The following is a 22,069-nucleotide window of genomic DNA, read 5'->3' as shown; positions in this document are numbered from 1 at the left end:
TGTTTATAATGTGTTGAATAGGTTGAGATGCATTTTGAGAGATCCAATTTAAAAAGCACTTAGTGAGCTTCAATCAAAGCAAAAATGCTGGCTTGGCTCCATACCTACTGCCTTTAATGGATAAACAACATGGCTGTGTTCTTTCAAAGCTTAATGCTTCATTTCCTTCAACGCTATCCAACAGTGGTTATATGCATTGTGGCAAATTGTGTATATAAGGTTCTACCTGAACAGCAAGATGAACTTCAAAAGGAATGCAGTTGAGTTATAAATTATGCACACAAAATTATGGAAAAAAATGTTTACTTTTAGTAAATGCAGTTATTTGCAGAAGTTAGTAAGCTTATTTATTTCTGGGAACAAAAGCTCATGTCAGATAAACATCTTAATAATGCTTATTTAAAAACAAATACTTAAATCATGCCATTGTACATCATCTGTGGAGTGTTTTACCTTCATCATTATTATCATTCTTCCAATTGCACATTCATTAGTTCACTGCAATCGTAGGAATCAATTAGTTTGATTGTTTCAGGAACAGGTGGACCTGGTATCTGGAATAGACTGAAGGTCTAAGCTGGCCAAGAGGGAAGCCTGAGATGCAATGCAGCCAAAATAGAAACTAGAGACCCACAGTAGAGAGCAGAGGCCTTAACTTGTGGAAATCATGTTCTAAAATTATAGTAATTTAGCAAGAATCTTACAACTACGGTGGGTATCCGGTTAATTGGGACACATCAGGTCTTGTACGTTTTGTCCCAATTAGCTGAGATTTCATGGAAATAGTGAAAAAGCTATAAAAAAAGTCAAAATACTGTTTAACTGAGTGACAAATTATGCACTTAAATAAAATACAGAACAAATTGGAACATTACCTGACGAAGGGCCCCAACCCGAAACGTTGACTTTACCTCTTCCTATAGATGCTGCCTAGCCTGCTGCGTTCCACCAGCATTTTTTGTGTGTCGTTCCTAACTTGTTGAAGTAGTGAAACTGCTTTATTTTCACTTCCAGCCATTTCTGGCATCACCATGTCAGTATCCTTGAAGCCACAATGAACAAAACAGTTCTGAATTGTTTTACTGCCTATTTCTTGCCAACTTTCAGTGACAAAAATCACTGCTTTTTAAACACAAACACACACAACTAATGCTATTTTAAAACTGTTCACTTGAAACAAGAGTGTAGTATTTAACAGCCATGCAAGTACACACGAGTGACCAAATTTAGAATCTGTTCAACAGCAATCTCCTGCCCCAATTGAATGGCATAGTGTCTCAAATAAACAAAGGAAATTCCATCTATTGTTTCAATTAGTTTTTCTTCTTTAAGCATTCTTCTAAATAAGCAGCTGCCCCAATTAGCTGATGGTCCAATTAATGGGAATCAATTTATTATATGTATACCTGTTCAACTCAAGGCAAATAGTACTTCTTTCATTCATTGAGCTATTTAAAAATAGTTAATTCACATTGCAGCAATATAAAACATTCATTAGGATTACTGTGTGCAATTCTGATTACTGCATTACAGGAATAATATGGAGGCTCTGGACAGAATGCAGAGGAACATCAGTGGGACATTGCCTAGATTAGAGTATTAGCTATAGGGAAAGGCTGGACAAATTTAACTTGTTTTCTATGAAGCATCGGAGGCTGAGGGAAGACCTGATGGAAGTAAATACAAATTATGAGAGGCATAGATAGGATAGATAGTCTTTTTTTTCCCAGTGTGGAAATACCAAGAATAAATCTTTAAGGTAGGAGAAGGAAAGTTTAAGAAGAGTTTTATGAGGCAAACTTATTTTAATACAAATAATGCTGGTGAATAATATTGTGATATTTCCAGGGCACGACCCCTGTTCAGCATTTCAGTTAGTCTGGATTATGGGAGGAGGCAGTTGGGTGAAGATTTAACTCCCCTAACAAGAAGGAATTTTCAGTCCAGTCTCTTCAACTGCAGCTTTCAACTGGAGGTGCAAACAGCACATGCTTGAAGCCATTGTGCTTCCTCTTTACATATGCTGAATGTGCCTCATTGCCTTCTTTGGGTCCCAGCTGCCATCTGAGACTTTGATCTGTGGTGAAACAGTTGTAAGCTGAAGCTGACCAAAGAAAGGAAAATTTCCATTCTTTGCTCTTAAAGATGATTAGATCTCTTGCTGCCATTCCCAAAATGACCAAAATAGGCTCATCTACTTGAGGAATAGTTTGGTTCTCCAAGCTTGATATTGTCATCTTCTGTCTTCTCCTTTATCATGCATTGCAAAGATGCTCTGATTGCAGGCACCTCCCAGGCATAATTTTAATTGAAGTATTTACCTTATATATAATTCCAAGCACTTCAAAATTAAATAGAAATATGAGCGGATGTTTAGATTTCTAACTCTATTTTTGTCTTTATATCTACAATTCTTTATGTATTGCCATAGCTATTACAGTGCTTTATAAAAGTTTTCAGCCTCCAAACTTGTGTTCACATAAATGAGTATTACAAGCAGGGAGTTTGATCAATATAACTGAGAATTTTTATTTGTGAATCACATGCTCCTTTTTTTTTCCACAGCAGGGTCCCGTAAAACAGGTAAAATTGTAGAGCCTGAAAAGCAAAAATTCCAAAAAACTGAAATGTCAGTGCTTCAAAAGTATTCATCCCCTTTTGCTCAATACTTAGTTGAACCACCTCATGCAGGTATTTCATCTATTACAGTCTTTTTGGATAAGTCCATATTAGCTTTGCACAACATGATGGAACAAGATTTGCCCATTCCTGCTTACAAAATGGTTCAAACTGTGCTAGCTTATTAGAGAAACAGCGGTGGACAGCAATCTTGAGGTCTTGTCAGAAAAGTTTGATCAGGTTAGGGTCAGAGCTTTGACTGGGCCACTCAAGGACATCAGTTTTCTTCATTTGAAGGCACTCCATGGTTGCTCTGGCAGTGTGCTTTGGGTAGTTGACCTGCTGAAAGACAAACTTCCTCCCTAGTTTGAGATTTCTAGCAGAGACTAACAGGTTTTTATCCAGGATCCCTCTATATTTATCAACATTTATCTTCCCATCAATCCTGACTAGATTCCCAGTCCTGTTGTTGAAAAGTAGTCTCCAATGCATGATGCCTCCTCCACCATACTTTACAGTGGGGACAGTGTTACCTTGCTGATGCACAGTATTAGATTTATGCCACATATACCGCTTTGTGTTGAAGCAAAAAAGTTTCACTTTAGTCTCATCCAACCACAAGACCGTCTTCTGCATCCTTACAGTATCTTCTAAGCGATGATTTGCAAAGTCCTTATGGCCAAGATATAATTTTTCTTTTAGCCAGGACTTCTTCCTTCCCACACTTCCACAAATATCCTTTATGCTCAAGGCTTTAGAGATCACGGAGTCATGCATTTAATCTCATTTGCAGCCACTGACTTCTGCAGCTCAGTCAGAGTGACTGTTAGTGTCACAGTAGCCTCTGTTACAAGTGTCATTCATCTAAGTTTAGAAGGGAAGTTGGAATATAAGGTGTGTTCCTCCAACCTGAGTGTGGCTTCAGCTTTACAGAAGAGGAGGCAGCGGATAGACATATCAGAATGGGAATGGGATGTGGAATTAAAATGTGTGGCCACTGGGAGATCCTGCTTTCTCTGGCGGACAGAGCGTCAGTGTTCAGTAAAACGATCTCCCAGTCTGTATCGGGTCTTGCCAATATGTAGAAGGCCACATCGGGAGCACCAGATGCAGTATGCAGATGCAGGTTGGAGGAACAACACCTTATATTCTGTCTGGGTAGCCTTCAACCTGATGGCATGGACGTTGATTTCTCTAATTTCCGCTAATGCCCCACCTCCCCCTCGTACCCCATCCATTATTTATTTATATACACACATTCTTTCTCTCTCTCTCTCTCTCTCTCTCTCTCTCTCTCCTTTTTCTCCCTCTGTCCCTCTCACTATACCCCTTGCCCATCCTCTGGGTTTTGCCCCCCCTCCCCCTTTTCCTTCTCCCTGGGCCTCCTGTCCCATGATCCTCTCATATCCCTTTTGCCAATCACCTGTCCAGCTCTTGGCTCCATCACTCCCCCTCCTGTCTTCTATCATTTTGGATCTACCTCTCCCCTTCCCCCTCCCACTTTCAAATCTCTTACTTGCTCCTCCTTCAGTTAGTCCTGATGAAGGGTCTCGGCCCAAAACGTCGACTGTACCTCTTCCTAGAGATGCTGCCTGGTCTGCTGCGTTCACCAGCAACTTTGATGTGTGTTGCTTGAATTTCCAGCATCTGCAGAATTCCTCGTGTTTACAAACTCAACAGCGCACTTTTCGGCTCTGAGACTTTTTCAATATTTATTTAAATTAGTACTGTTTAATATGTTAATTCTGTCTTAATTGTTAAATACCTTTGAGTTTAAAAACTGACAATAAACAAAACTATCAACTAGCAAATCCCAGAAATCAAAGATAAAGACAATTGATGTTTTAGGAGCAGCTTGTTCCCCTCTACAATCAGATTTTTGAAAGGTCCATTAATCCAAGAATATCACCTCACTATTCCCCTTTTGCACTATCAATCTGTCTACCTATCTATGTAGTTATTTAGTTTTTTGTAACTTACAGCATTTTCTTATGTCTTGCAGTGTACTGGTGTCACAAAACAACAAATCTCATGACACACGTCGGTGATAGTAAATTTGATTCTCTTTCTGAGAAAATTCAACAAACACTCAGCAGGTTTTGGATAATCTGTGGAGAGGGAAGCAGATTGATTTTGTCAGGCTGATAATAGGTACCAAGAGTATTGCATGAGCTGCATCATCCCCAGGCATGAGGCCATTGGCAGTCATGTCAAAGAAAGCTGGCATATTGATAAATGGATTTCAGGAAATCCTCTGCCACAGCCTTAACCGCCCTCCAATATAAAATGCTTCCATCACTCAGATCTGTCAACTGCTTTCTTGATCCACAACACTTACTGCTTTTATCTTAAAGCCTTTCAAAATGGTTAACCTAGGTTCAGGCAACATCTTTACGAAAGAGGATTCAAAATTCAAAGTAAATTCATTATCAAAGTACAGTACATATGTCACCATGTATTGTCCTGAGATTTGTTTTCTTGCAGGCATACTCAGAACTATAACAAAATCAATGAAAGGCCACACCCAACAGAGTGGACACACAACCAATGCACAAAATACAACAAAATGCAAATGTAGTAGAAAGCAGAAAAAAATAACAAAAATAAGTAAATAGTAATGAATATTGTGGTGCACCTGTGCTGAGGGAGATAGTGGAAGAGATGTTGTTGTTAGCACCAACTGAATGGGCTCCACAAGTGAGTAAATCAAGGATCCAATTGCACAAGGATATATTGAAGCCAATGTCCTGAAGCTTACGGAGTAGTCCTGATTCCAATCACTCTCTATGCGCTGAGGTAAAAATAGAAAACATTGACAACACTGGCCACATCAGATTTTATCTATGGAAGCAGGTACATGCGATTATCTGGAGTGACCATCAGGTTAAATCACTTTTTTCCCACCCATCTTCCAGCTCCCCAACATCTCATGTCTTAAAGTAACTTGATTTCTGATTAAAAGGTCATGGACGTGAATCATTAACCACTTTAGCTTTTTCTCTTTCCATGGATGCTGACTAATCTGAGTGTTTTCATGATTTTATGATTTTTTTGGTATCAGTTTTCCAGCATTCATAGTTTTCTTTCAAATGGCATTTGGGTATTTGAGTGTTTTCTGACATCACAGTAGAAGAATATAGCTTTAATGCATCACCCTTTATTTGAATTGCCATGTTGGGAGACAGAGTCCCAACAGAAAAAATCAAAGTTATGAACTGTAGCTTCATGGTCATCAAAGAAGACATAGAATAATATTGATAACAGCAACCATCTACCAGTTTGGATGTGACGACTAACCTCCAAAGTGGTAAATGACCTGAGTTTACAGAAGTAACTGGGCTCAACAATTTCTGTTGCAGAGAAAAGCACATTTTCCTTTTGCTTAACACAAGGTCACACAATGTTGACAACTTACTGCAAGCAAAATATGATTTTCCGTGGCCACTCGAATGTTGCAAAAAATGATAGTGAATGATTGACTGTCTGCTGTTGCTACAGATTATCTACCTCCAGTCTTTATTGAGATTCTATATTCCTTTATTTCAACTTAATTTATTATATCAAGTAAAAGAAAGGAATAAAGTGACAGGCTTCTAAAATTTCGACAAAGGAGGAGAAGATGTAGAATAAATTAGAACTAGTCAAAGCACTCACCAGATTGAACCAAAAAGCAGGAATATTGTAATGCTTCGTTTCATTTTGCCTGACTGCAACAAAGATCAATAATAGATGTTGGTGGTAAGTAGAGAGAGCAAAGAGGGCTGGTTGGCAGGACAGCAAAGCTATTTTGTTGTGCGTGGAGGAGAGCAAGCTTACTACAGGAAACCGCTCTGAGCAGCAAGTAAGCTGAAAGTTTCTTTGAGGTACACTAGGAAGCATTCCTGTTTTCCTGGCTCACAGGGATTGCTGGAAGTATCATTTATCTCGGAAAGCCTGCAGCTTCTATTTCCCTTTCACAGCTGTATTCATCTTTCCATTGGGAAAATAAGATAATGTGCAGAATCGGGCAGGAATTTGTCACCTTTAAATCATGTCCCAATTTAACCCTGGAAGTCAAATTTGAGTTGACTAATAAACCACTGAAGTACATTTCAATATCTGTGACTTTTTAAAACATTGTCTAATCATGTACTGCATTTTTGAAGTGCCTTCTCTTTATTTAGTTTTTGCATAAGTATGAGCTTACATCGTAAATAAAATTTATCAATATGTGAGCAAGTCCAATGATACACCTGGTTGAAGTGGGAAGTTACTTAAAACCGGTATGCAATTAGCATTAAACAGAGAAGTCAGGGATTAGATTTCTCTGATAAACACTGCAAACTGCACTTCATCTTTACAAGAGATAGCAAAGCAATGAAAATGCAGAACCAGATTTAAACAGACAATTCTGGCTGCAGCTTCTTGGTGGAGGAATTGACATTGAATGTCCATATGCTGCTCTGCTGAGTATTCCCAGATCTCTTGCTTTATTTGGAGAGACATTTTATCACTTTAATTTACGATCTCGAAGTTACTACATGGTAACAGAGATTTGGGGTATCAGACAATGAGAGTGAATATATTTGTTATAGTTATATAAATAGTTGTAATTAAAACAATTGAATGATCTATACATTTTGAATTTCCACAGTTAAGTTTCTCAGGACTAATGTTCTGTGGTTCATATTTTGCACAAACTATTTGTCTCAATGAATGGAATGGTAGAGTTAATTCAAGAAGATTTTAGCAATAAAATATGCTTCAGATGGTGACAAGAAGGCGTACAGAGCGAGGTAGATCAGCTGGGGCACTCAATATCAGTAAGACCAAAGAATTGATTGTGGACTTCGGAAAGTGTAAGATAATGGCCCACACAGCAGACCTCACAGAAGGATCAGTAGTGGAAAGGATGCACAATTTCAAGTTCCTGGGAGTCATCATCTCTGAAGATCTATCCTGGGCATATCAATGCAGTTACAAAGAAGGCATGACAGTGGTTATATTTAGTATTGAGGAGATTTAGCATGTCTCTAAAGACACTTAACCAGTTTCTGCAGGTGTGCTGTGGACAACATTATATCTGGCTGCATCACTGTTTGGTATTTGGGGGGTGGGGGTGCACAGAACTGGATCAAAATAAGCTGCAGACAGTTCTGAACTTAGTCAGCTCCATCATGGGCACTAACCACCCCGGCATCCAGGACATCTTCAAGGAGCGATGCCTCAAAAAGGTGCATCCATCTATACTGTAATTTATAGTTTTTTTTATTAATTTACTGTGTATTGCAATGTATTGCTGCCACATAACAACAAAGTTTGTGATGCATGCTGGTGATATTAAGCCTGATTCTGATTCTGTTTAGTGTCATAAATTGCCCCAGTAATATATTCTTACTTTGGATAAGTGTATTTCCTGGTGTCCTAGGGATATGAAACTGTTGCTGAGTTTCACTTGTTATCTTTTCACGCAATGCTCAATTAATCTGTTAAAGGATCACCTTCATTTAAAAACAAGTGTTATCTTGCTTATTGTAGGAAAATAGTTCATATGCAACTTTGTCAGAAGTTTGTGTGACATACTTCATATTTACTTTTCTCTGAAATAGATGGCATTTATAACATCTCCCTTCTATCGTAATTATATATTCTCTATTTACTGCAACATTATGTGTAAATTATCCAGTGACTTGGATATCACCAAAGTAGAGTATTGTTTAAGTAAAATTGAATGAACATATGTACAAAACCTTTATAAAAATGGTTACATTTGAATGCTTCTTTTGTTTCTTTCTTTTATGGCGCTACTTTTTCAGATACAGCAAAAAATTTCATTGCAATAAACCTTTATCATGTTTAGCATGAATGCCCCCGATAATATGGAAGTAATGAAATTTAAAAGAGAACTGCAGGTAACTTTTCTACACTGGAGTGCATTGAGTACCTGGAAGTAGATGTCAGAGGAGATTGTTGAGGGGGATAAACTGGCAACATTTGAGAAGCAGTTGGATAACTTTAAGGGTTATGGGTCGAACATAGGCAAATGGGACTACAAAGGTGATGTGGTGATCAGCATGGAGCAGATGGACTGAAGGACCTGTTTCCATGCTATATTAGTCTATGACAAAGACACAGTGAAAGGATTGAAGTTTTGTTCTAGTGCCAGCTTATGGTAATAGAATATTTGCGGGCAAGCATTTCTGGATCAGAGGCCAGAATATGTTGTCAAAATGGAGAATGACCACTTTGCCACTTTTCAAGTAACTCAACAAAATTCTTAATGACACAAACAACTTATCCAAAAGAAGTTAAAGCTGCATATGCCAGCATTTCATATCAAGAAGCCATTCAGTTTCAGACTGAAGAACTGGTCAGTGATTATAAGGCAATAAACGTAATAGGGAAGGAGTTACGACAGGTGAATTTACAGTAATGGAAATGTGAGGAAAGAATGAAGCTGATAGTGAGGGCGAGGCCTTTTGTGTCATGATTTCTGTGATGGTGTAACTTTTCTCTCACTCTTTGCTGTCACTTCCATTGTGCTTCACATAATCACTTTGTCATCATTTTTCAATTCTAGTGGAAAATTCTGAAAGACATCTCTTCAAAGTATTCACATGAAACACATATCCACAGAACTTCATACAAAGATGCCTATGAGATTAGCAGTGCATGATCCAAGAAGCAACCAAATGGTTGTTCTTCCACACATTCGAAATATCTTGGAAATGACGGCCTGACTGCTACAAGAACATAGGATTTCTGTCAGGCGTAACCAACAGCAACATTGAGGAGAGTACTCTGCAGACCTTAAGAACAAGCCAAGCTACTGGACAAAAGCAATGTGGTGCACAAAATCCAAAGTGGGAACTGCAGCAAATATTACATTAACCAAACTGGAGAAAACTATCCACAAGGATCCAGGAACATCAACTGGCTGTAAAATGGCATGACCAACTCTCCCTAGACTCTACCCATGAAGATCGAGAGGGCCGCGAATTCAACTGGATATCAGTAAAAGTCCTGGCACAAACAAACACATGGCATGCATGAGAATTCCTAGAAGCATGTTTTTCCGTGAACAATCCTGTAAACAAACATGTAGACCTTGATCCTATTTATAAGCCAATATGGGCTAATTTCCCCAGACCACAACCCACAGAGTTTACCATGCAAACAATCAGCGACAAGACTCCCTCTGTACATCAAAATTAAGTTTCATATTGATGACCAGTCAGCTGATTGATAACTATATAAAGGCCAAACATTCAGAGGACACACCACAAATTAACAGTGCACTGATGATGTCTCATCATATGGTGATGAAATGTTTGCAACTGGCAAGATCAGAGAGCAATTCAACACAAGCAGACACCCACTTTGTTTTTTCATGCGGTCCTTAATAAACCCAAGAAAAACATGTTGTCTCCAGCTAATACAGATCACAACCAATAATATTGTAAGGATTACCTGATCACTAAACTGACGCTGCCTGTGGGAATTTGTGTGAAAAGTAGTCATATCATTTCCTGCGTTACAACAGGAACTGCGATTCAAGCTTTCAGCTTTCTTGGAGCAGGAGGTAGATTCATAAATGCAAGTGTTCTGGATGCCCAAAAGAAATATTGTATTTAAATATAAAACCTATTGTTCACAAAAAGTAAAAATATAATGTTCCAAAAAACTCATGGTGGCCCATGTATTGTTGTATTACAATCAATTATAAATGTCGTAAGGTCCTAAAAGGTCCTTTATGAATATCCACAAATAAGCAGCACAAAATGACATTTTATTACTTTGCTAATTTAGTAAAAGGGAATAATCCAAGATAAAATCCTCTGCTTAGCAACCATGTATCCTGCAGTAGGTTGAAATTAAATATATTTACATTGTGATCAGTTTTGACATTCATGTACTGAGCTCAACTTAGGGGAAGTGTTTCATTTCCCCGAAATCTTAAACTCTATTTTCGGCATTCAAGTGCTATATTACATTTTTGTGTGTTTCTTTCTTCCAGGAGACTTGATGAAAAAGTGTGTAGGACTTCTAATTTTGAAACAAAACTGTGCTTCCAAATTACTTTATAGGTTGATTGTTAATAAATGCTCAAGTTTTAATATAGTCCTGCTTGACATATTGTTAACTCATGACCTACATGTGAAAAGATAGATTCAACCAAGATTTCCTGACTGAAGATCGTCAAATGTCCTGGTAATTTATGACCACATCAATGTATTGAAATTTTTCACAGTTGATTACAGCTTACAAAAGGAAATAAAATGCTCACAGCTGTAGTCATTATCCCTTTTCTCTTGTTTCAATAAAGATATTTTTTTCAGGATGCAGTTATCTCACAACTGCTAAATCCCTTTTGTGATCGACCATCTGCCCTTCACTATCCTCTTTATTTGTTTTAGATCGTAAAAGGAGTTGGCAAAGTGACTGCTGAGGATAGTCAAATGAATTTAACTGGAGTTTAGTACATGAGCAGCAATGGAGCATGTACTGTTCAGGAGGTTAAGTGAGAGCATGAGATTTTATAAATATGCCAGATGAAAATATATTTCACTTAAGATTTGAATTTGTGTTTTTTTTCAATGTTTTGAAGTCTGCTCTATAAAAAGTCTTTGGATCTCAGAATTTAATTTAATGAATCTATATAAGAGAGGTGGGTGCTTGCTACCTCATGCATTGATTGATTTACCATTGATTTCAGTAAGGTACTGGGGATTTAGTGTTATTGATTTAAGCTGATAGAAGATAATGCAGGTCGGAGAAGATGCCACGCAGTTATACAGGAAAGTGTTTCTTTTTTTTGGGCAATGTTTTCAAACTATCATATAAGTAATCTAATTACTGCACAGCATCTTTCTGGCCATTGAGTTTCAGGGGAGGGATGAAATTCTGCATTGGGCCAGGCAGGTTAACTTCTTTCAGCTGCTGATGTTTTCATTATTTGAATCATGGGTTGAAATGTAATGTGAGATTATATATATTTTTTTATCTTGGTACAATATCCATACAACTCCATTACAGCTCTGCCAACCATTATAATTTCCCCATGAGATTCACCTAACAATATTATTCTGCTGTGATGACACCTTTGTAATTCCTTACAGTCAAAATATTAGCTTCACTTTAAACTGTTATGAGCCTTATTATCATATTAATTGCAATCATAATACACATTATTTAAAGTATATGCCAAAAAGGGTGATTCTAAACCTGTAATTTAACTTAGGAATTCAGCAACATTTACAGACCTTTTTTTTCTGAACTAGGATCTCAGAAGAGCTGGATTAGTTAGCAAATCCTGTTTGTTCAGTCATAACTAGTTATCATAGAACTTTAATATGAATTACAGTAAATTATAAGCAGATCAATTTTTTCAATGCCTCTTTTAATAAAGAATCAGAATCAGATTTAATATCACCAGCATATGTTGTAATTTTTTTTTAACTTTGTGGCAGCAGCACAATGATAATATAGGAAATAGAAATTGTGAATTACAGTAAAATAAATAATAGTTAAATTAAACAAGTAGTACAAAATTAGAAATTTAAAAAGAGGTAGTGGGGTAGTGGTCATGGGTTCAGTGTCCATTTAGAAATCATATGGCAGAAGGGAAGAAGCTGTTCCTGAATTGCTGAGTGTGTACTTTTAGGCTTCAGACTTCTGTACCTCTTTCCTGATGGTAACAATGAAAAGAGGGTATGTCTTGGGCAGTGGTGTCCTTAATTATGGATGTTGCCTTTTTGAGGCACTGTTTCTTGAAGATGTCTTGGATATTTGCTCATGATGGAGCTGACTAATTTTACAACTCTCTGAAGATCCTGTGCAGTATCACCCCCGCCCCTCACCACTACCACATGGTGATGCAATCAGTCAGAATGCACTCCATAGTACTTCTGTAGAAATTTGCAAATGGTTTAGTTAACACACCAAATCTTCTTAAGCTCTTAATGCAATACAGTCACTCTCTTGTCTTCTTTACAGCAGTATTGATATTTTTTGACCAGATTAGGTCTTCAGAGATATTAACACACAGGAACTTGAAATTGCTCATTTTTTCCACTTCTGATCCCTCTGTGGACAGTGTGTGTTCTCTCGTCTTACCCTTTCCGAAGTCCACAATCGACTCTATGGTCTTATTGTCATTGAGTGCAAGGTTGTTGCTGCAGTACCACTCAACTAACTGATATATCTCGCTTCTGTATGGCCTCACCATCTGAAATTCTGCCAACAGTGATTGTGTCATTGGCAGATTTATAGATAGCATTTGAACTGTGCCTAGCCACATCTTTGTGGTTGTATAGAGAGTAGAGAAGAAGGCTAAGCACTGAGCCCTGAAGTATGCCAGTGTTGATTGTTAATGAGATGGAGATGTTAGTTTCGTGGAACCAAGTTCCATGATTCCTTTCCGATCTTTTTATTAGTATCAAAATGTTAAACATAAGAAAGTTGTTGGGAATATATTGTTAATAATTAGTATATATAGAAATATAAACTCAGTTAACACACAGATATTAAACCCCCCAAAATCTTACAAAATACGAATATAATATAAGAAAAAAAATGCAAATGTAACATGAAAAACGAAAAGAAAAAAAAACAAAATACCCTAATTAAAAAAAAAACACTAATCCAAACAATAATAATCAACTAAACTAAAGAAAGGAAAAAGACATGAGCTGTTGTGTTACATCAGATAGGACCATTAGTGTCATTAACTCTGCTCCTCTCTCCATATATGTAAAAGTAATAGAATAGGTTTGGAGAAGGTCAAATTACGTCATATGGAAGTGGTGAATAAATGGCCTCCAAGTCTTTTCAAATGTAATAGAAGGATCATAAATGACACTTCTATTTTTTTTCTAAATTTAAACTCAACATAGTTTGAGAGAACCAATGAAATGTAGTGGGGGGATTAATCTGTTTCCAATTCAGCAAAATGGATCTTCTAGCCATTAATGTAACAAATGCAATCATCCGACGAGCTGAAGAGGTTAAATGATTTTGTTCTATCATTGGTAATAGGTTGAGGTTGTAAATTGCAGTAATAGGTTGAGGTTGTAAATCAATACTCAGAACAGTTGAAATAATATCAAAGATATCTTTCCAATATTTTTTCAAAAGAGGACATGACCAAAACATATGAGTTAAAGAATCTATCTCAGAGTGACATCTATCACATACAGGATTTATATGAGAGTAATAATGAGCTAGTTTATCTTTAGACATATGGGCCCTATGTAATACTTTATAGTGTATCAGCGCATGTTTAGCACATATAGAGGAAGAATTAACTAACTGAAGAATTTTTTCCCATTTTTCTATAGGTAAAGTAAGCTTAAGTTCCCTTTCCCAATCATTCTTAATTTTATTAGATAAGTCTGAAAGTATTTTCATAATTATATTATAAATAGTTGCTATTACACCTTTCTGAAAAGGATTTAAATCTAATTTTTTTCCAAACTTTCCATTGGATATAGATTCAGAAAGGTAAGAAGAACAGTATTTAAAAAGTTTCTAATTGTAAATATCTAAAGAAATGGGATCTAGGCAAATTATATTTATTAGATTAAGTGTTCAAAGGACATGAAACCAAAAATAGATCACAAAATCGTACTATACCTTTGGTTTTCCAAACCAAATAGGCTTGATCCATATTAGAGGGTTGAAAAAATATCAGACATAATAGGGTTTGCTAGAATAAATTGATTCAACCCAAAATATTTTTGAAATTGTAACCATATTCGTAAAGTATATTTAACTATTAGATTATCCATTTGCTTATCCAATTTAGAAAGAGCAAAGGGAAGCAAAGTCCCTAAAATAGAACCCAGTGAAAACCCTTGTACAGATTTATATTCAAGATTTACCCAATGTGGACTTGAAATTATGTCCAAGTCCCATGTCCAAAATTTTAAATATCGTATATTAATTGCCCAATAGTAAAATCTAAAGTTCGGCCATCCTCCCTTTTAGAATTCTGTAAGTATCTTTTACCTAACCTAGGATTTTTATTCTGCCATATAGATGAAGAAATTTCAGAATCAACATTATCAAAAAAGGATTTTGGAATAAAAATTGGCACCGCTTAAAATAAATATAAAAATTTAGGTAAAATATCTTCTTGATAGCCTTGATCCGACCAACCGATGACAACGACATTGGTGACCATTTAGTAAACAGATGTTTAATCTGATCAATTAAAGGTAAAAAAAATTAGCGTTAAATAAATCCTTGTGCTTTTTAGTAATTTTAACCCCTAAATAAGTAAAATAGTCGGTAATCTAAATGGTAAGTAACCATAAATTTGAACCTACATATTTAACAGAAAATGTTCACTCTTACTAAGGTTCAATTTATAACCAGAAATATTACTAAACTGAGCCAACAAGGATAAAACTGCAGGAATGGATTTCTCAGGATTGTAAATATATAATAACAAATCGTCTGCATATTGTGATAACTTATGTTTCTGATTCCCACGGGTAATACAAAGAATATTAGGTGAATCTCGAATAGCAATTGCTAAAGGTTCTAGAGCAATTTCAAATAATAATGTACTAAGAGGACATCCCTGCCTAGTACCACGAAATAACCAAAAAAAAGGAAGATCTTTAATTATTAGTAAAAACCGAAGCTACAGGGGTGTGATATATCAATTTGATCCAAGATATAAATATCGGACTAAAATTAAATTTCTCAAGTGCACTAAATAAATATAGCCATTCAACTCTGTCAAAAGCTTTCTCAGCATCTAACGAAATGACACATTCTGGAGTTCTAAGTGAAGGAGTATAAACAATATTCATTAATTTCCTAATAGTAAAGATGAATAATGATTTTTTAATAAATCCAGTTTGGTCCACAGAGATAATTTGAGGCAATACCTTCTCTAACCTAGTTGCTAATATTTTAGAAAAAATCTTAGAATCTACATTCAGCAGGGATATCGGTCTATATGATGCACATTCAGTAGGATCTTTATTTTTTTTAAGAATTAGAGAAATAGAAGCTCCATAAAATGATTGTAGTAATTTAGCTGTTCTAATTGCATCTTTAAAAACTCTGCACAACCAAGGAGAAAGAATAGAAGTAAAAGACTTAAAGAATTCTACTGTATAGCCATCTGGACCAGGTGCTTTGCCAGAGTTCATTGAGGAAATAACATCCTTTATTTCTTCATCCATAATAGGAGATTCTAATGTTAAATGTTCTTTGGGTGATAATTTCCAAAAGTTCCATTTCCTTAAAAAGTCATGCATTATATTGGGATCAGGAGGAAATTCTGAGTAATATAAAGAGGTATAAAATTCTTGAAAAGATGTGTTTATCTGGTCATGATCAACTGTCAAAGTATCATCATGTTTACGAATCTTAATAATTTGACGTTTAACCAAAGCAGTTTTCAATTGATTAGCTAATAATTTACCAGATTCATCACTGTGTATATAAAACTCACTTCTGGTTTTCATTAGTTGATTTACAATTAAGGATGTTAGTAATAAACTATATTCCATTTTCCAAGTTCCATTTCCATGATTCAAGAGATATGTTCAAGATCATTTAAGGAACGGACCCTATTCAGGCACAGCAACCCCTAGCTGAAATATCCACAGAGGGATAATATCTATTTAAACATGCCCTCTAGAAACTGTGCCATGCAGCATTGAGTGGTCATCAGGTCTGCCCATTCTCAGCTACTAAAATTTACTCTAGAATCAGAACAATCTACAGATTCTGGAAATCTGGCATGAGCAAAAAAAAAACAGACTTACTAAGGAAGCACAATGGGTCAGACAGTATTTATGGAAAAAAAAACATCACAGAAAATGATGAAAATGCTGATTTTTCTTTTTTTACAAATGTTTAGCCTCGTGAGTGGTTCCATTTTATTTCAGACTTTGCAAATTTTTGTAATTATTTTGAGGTAAAGTTAGAAGGGCTCATATCTGCACAGGGTACATAATTTGTTTTAACACTTCTCCCAGTCTTATATCTATGAAATTCCAATAACTTACCCAATAAAGATGAGGTACAGAACTCAGATGGGTAAAAAGCTCTGAATGGGCACTGTAGTGATTGTAAAATGTTCCTATGTCTTTCATGTTCAGGTTTTGGCCTATAAACCATTGTTTTTAAGCCTGCAGAAAAACTTATTTTACTGTATCGCAAGCAGAAAGTATTAAGTATAAAATAATCAGGTGTCAAGGCCATTTAAAACTGGTTAGCATTCATAACTAAATTAATTTTGCTTTCAGACCATGCTTGATGCTAAGTAGTTTGCAATCAGCAGTACTACTTCTCTTAAATAACCCCTGGCAGTCCTGCATTGAAAACCCTTGTTAAATTGAAATAATGTGCTGGTAGATGGTATTGGTTGTGGCTCAGTTTGTCATACTGAGTCAGAATACGTTGAAAGACATGAGAGATTTGAACATCAAATTCTAGACTGATATTCCAGCACAGTAATGGTCACATCAAACAGAGCCCCTGTCAATACTACACAAGAATGCAAACATGGCTTAATGTGATTTCAAAGGTCAGCAGAAGAGTTAGCTCCAATTTCCTGGCAAATATTTATCTCCCAATCTGTATCTCTATGATCAGTGTATTTAAGTATATCACATTGTTTTTTTGTAAAGTAAATTTGTATTATGATTCTTTGATACTCACTGTACCCATGACTACTTTTCAAAAGTATTCCATTGTTTGTTTAGTTTCTTGTGTTATCCTGAAACTATATAAAGCTTTGAAAGTAAAATTCTTTTTTCTCCTTTTAGTTTCCAATCTTTTAGAAACCAAGTGTGGCTGAAGATTATTACAACAGTCCAAGGGAGCAGCAGATGGGTTGAGAAAAGGAAAGGGAGAGGAGCAAAGTATTACACTATCTGCCTTTGTCAAGTCACTGAATCTCTTGTAGCACTACTCTCCTGAGTACTTCAGCTGAAAAGAATGTTATTCAAATAATATCCCACTTTATGTGTAGGCTCTGAACTGAAATCTCTGAGGATGCCCAGCAGCCTTCTCACAGCAGCAGCATGAAAGCTTTCTCCTTCATTCCGTTCTGAATGATGTACTGTATTCATAGAGAGAAAAAAAATGATTCTGATGAAAGCTCTCAAGTTTTCCGAGGCCACCCTTGAGGAGATGTCAAGCAGTATGTGCAATTGTGTTGGAAAAGATTACCCGAAGTAAGATTGCTTGGATCTGAAGAGAAGTAACCAAAATAATGGCAGAATTTTGTCCTCATAAATGAAAATTATTTTTTTTTTATTCAGTAGCCTGATTTGGAGTTTCTGGATAAATCAGCATTTATTATTGTCCTTTGTGAATCCCTGAAGTCATTGTTCAATAACAATGAAGGGGTAGCAATATATTCTTGAGCTTGTATAGCATGTGACTTGAAGGTAAGTTTGGGTCTCTACTGCTTTTGCTGCCCTTGTCTTAAGTTGTGTAGATCATGGATTTGGGAGCCAATATTGCAGTAGCCTTGGCGACTAAATGCACTGCATTTTTTTAATGATACACACTATGCTCACAGTGCCTTAGTTGAGGAGTGAGTGAACAATTAGAGTCATGAATGGGAAGATATCAAAATAGCATCCACTCAGAATAGAATGGAGATCAAATCAACTGATGTTTGAAAATGTGCAATTGTCAATTTTGACAGGAAAAATATGTATATTATCTAAATGGGAAGGGATTGTAAACTCTGAGATGCAGAGGGATCTGAATGTTCCATACAGAACTTTTGGCACATTGGCCTTTATAAGGCAAAGTATTGAGTTTAGGAGTTAGGATATTATGTTGAAGTTGTACAAGAGGTTGATGAGGCATAATTTGGAGTATTGTGTGCAGTTCTGGTCACCTAACTACCAGAAATATATCAATAAGATTGAAAGAGTGCATGGGAAATTTACAAGGACATTGCCATGACTTAGAGACCTGAGTTATAATCAAAAGGTGAGTAGGTTAGGACTTTATTTACTAGAGTGCAAGAGAATGAGGGGAAATTTGATAGAGGTAGACAAAATTATCAGGATAAATGTAAGCAGGCTTTTTCCACTGAGATTGGTTGAGACTAGAACTTGAGGTCATGGGTTAAGGGTGATAGGTGAAATTTAAGTCACACATGAGGGGGAACTTCTTCACTCAGAGGGTGGTGAGAGTGGGGTGCCAGTGGGAATGCTGGATATGGGTCTGATTTCAATATTTAAAAGAAATTTGGATAGGTACAAGGATGAGAGGGATATAAAGAGCTATGGTTTGGGTGCATGTCGATGAGAGTAGGCAGATGAATGATTTGGCGCAGACTATTTGTGTCAAAGGGCCAATTTCTCTGTTGTAAAGTTCGACAAGCTACATAGGACATTCATGAGACTACATCTGGATTATGGTGTACAGTTTTGGGTATTAAAGCACTGAAAAAAGTTCAGTAAAAGTTTGCCAGACTGAAGCCTTAAATGTACTGGTTGCCTTATGAAGAAAAATTGGACAGGTTGGGCTTTTATCAGCCAAGGTTTAGGATGAAAAGGAACTTCATTGAATCATTAGATCCTGAGGGATCTTGATGGGTTTTATGTGGAGAGGATATTTTCTCTTGTGGAATTATGGTCAGTGTTTTGTTTTAAATCCACTCATGTAAATCAGTGATGTTTTCTCTCAGAAGTTTATGAGTCATCAGAATTTTCTTCCTTCAAAGGTGCTGAATGCAGTGTATTTGAATAATCTTAAGTTAGAGGTAGTTATATTTTTGATAAGGACTGGGGTAAAGTCAGGGTAGATGGAAATATGGAGCTGTGGTTACTTTGAATGGCATTGGTCATATTGAATGGCAGGTTAAGTTTAAATAACTGAATGGCCTGTCCCTGCTCCCAAGATATATTCCATGTGATTTGATCCCATTCCTTTCCTGTCCTACTCATTGCTGCTGATGTAGTTTGAAATTGATACCACTTCAATTTATGAACTCAGTTTAATTAATCCATTCTATCCTCGTCTTCAGTTATTTCCATGTGGAATTTATATGTTCTTCCTCTGCCCATGTGAGTTTCTTCCAAGTGCTTTGATTTCCAAAGTGTGTGGTTGGTAAGTTAATCGTACACTGTGTATTGCTTCTAACATGTAAATGAGTGACAGAGTATGGGGAGGATTGATGAGGATGCAGGATTAAGGTTGCAAAGTTTGCAGATGATATGAAGATAGGTGGAGAGGCAGGTAGTTTTGAGGAAGTAGAGAGGCTACTAGAAGGACTTAGACAGATTAGGAGAATGGGCGAAGAAATAGCAGATGAAGTATAATGTCAGGAAGTGTATGGTCATGGACTTTGGCAGAAGAAATGAAACTATTTTCCAAGTGGAGTGAAAATACAAAAATCTGAGGTGCAACGGGACTTGAAGTCCCTGTGCAGTATTCCCTAAAGGTTACTTTGTAGGTTGAGTCGGTGGTGAGAAAGGTAAATGCAATGTTAGCATTCATTTCAAGAGAACTAGAAAATAAAAGCAAGGATGTAATGTTGACACTTTATAAAGCACCGCTGAGGCCTTACTTGGAGTACTGTGAGTAGTTTGGGGCCCCTTATCATTGAAAAGATGTGCCAAAATTGGAGAGGATTCAAAGGAGGTTCATGAAAATGATTTCAGGATTGAATGGCTTGTCATATGAAGAAGGTCTGATAGCTCTGAGCATGTATTCATCAGAATTCAGAAGAAGGAGGGATGACTTCATTGAAATCTATCGAATGGTGAAAGGCCTTGATAGGGTGGCTATGGAGAGGATATTTCCTATGGTGGGAGAGTAAGATCAGAACACAGCCTCAGAATAGAGTAGGTTCCTTTTAGAATGGAGGCGAGGAGGAATTCCTTTAACCAGTGAATGGTGAATCTGTGGAATCCTTTGCCACAGGCAGCTCTGGAGGCCAAGCCTTTATATAAATTTAAGGCAGAAGTTGATAGATTCTTGATTGGTGAGGGCATGAAGGGATATGAGGAGAAGGCAGGAGATTGAGATTGAGAGGAAAATTGGATCAGCCATGATGAAATGGCAGAGTAGACTCGATTGCCAAAATGGTCTATCTCATGGTCTTACAGTTCTATGGTAAATGAGTTAGTAATGGTTGGCATGGGTTTGATGGTCAAAAAGGTCTGTTTCTATGTTTTATCTTTCTATGACTTTACAGCATCAGTGGAAGACGTGACAGTAGAATGAAACATGTCTTTGAACATTTAAACAATCAAAAATAAAATTAACAAACTTATATGAGACATAATATTAGAAGAATAATTTCCCTGCTCATTATTAATAGATCAGTGGAACGAATGCACTGCAGTTGATTTGCATTAAAAGCAATAATGCTTGATAAATGCAGTACTTTTTTTAGAAAACCTGACATGAAAGTGAAAGTTTAGATGTTCTGATGGGTTAATATATTATGCTTTCAACTTCAGAGCTTTAGATTGAATCCAGCCATAACTAATGAGGTAAAATATTCCGATCCTTGATGCCTCTAAAAGTTTCTAAACTTTAACAAGTTTGGTTAAGCATAGTTCCATGTGGATGCCCAAGTTTCTCACAAATTGGGTCTAAATTGGTGATTTCACCCTTCAGTCAGGTTTCTGTGTATATACTGAAGTTTGGCCTATCTGTGAGAAATAACATCAGAACAGACAGACTTTGTGTGGAATTACAACATCTAAGAAACATAAACTTATGTTATATTAAATGATTTAAATCATTGAATGAATGTCTGAACAGTTCAGAATGACAATTTAACACTTTCTGAGCCCTTAGCATCTGGTGTCTCTAGGTCTGTTAGTGAGTAATGTTTGCAGATTATTTGTTCAAGGTAAACATTCTACGCCTGTTAGTGCCCGTAACTGGATTCTTTCTTTGTCTCAGGCACCATTAAACTGACTAAATGTCTGTTGGTCACTTTGAAAGCTAGGTTGATAAATTCGTTCTTAGTGTCTGTCTGCATTCAGGCTGTAATATTAATGTCCTTCTGTGAGTCTGAGGAATGTTGTGTCCAAAATATTGGTGGACTAATAAATGAAGAGTAACCATTAAAGTATCCAGTTGATTTAGGATGTTATGTTGAACACTGTGTAAATGGACACAGGATGTGCTTGAAAAAAGACAGGCTGTGTTGAGACAAAATAACAAGGAATTTGTCTGTGTCGTGCTTGTTCTACTCTTGGGAAACTCCATACATTTTGGGGTGACGTTCACTGGTTCTTTGGACTTTGCCCAGATTGGAAATCATGATCAGTGACAGGGACCCACAGGTGGTTTCATGAATGAGTCGGAATTCAGAGTCCCCCGACAGCAGCTACAATCAAGTGGTAAATATGAATCGTGAGCCCTGAAACATTTATGGAAATCTTTGCGAGTTGCGACATAGTATTTTGTGTGATTTATCTGTGCCTTCTATTTTATGATATTAAATTACTTTGTTGTGTGT

Source organism: Mobula birostris, chromosome 4 (assembly GCF_030028105.1).
Source record: "Mobula birostris isolate sMobBir1 chromosome 4, sMobBir1.hap1, whole genome shotgun sequence".
NCBI lineage: Eukaryota > Metazoa > Chordata > Chondrichthyes > Myliobatiformes > Myliobatidae > Mobula > Mobula birostris.
The sequence above is the reverse complement of the archived record's forward strand: the minus strand, read 5'-3'. Positions refer to the sequence as shown.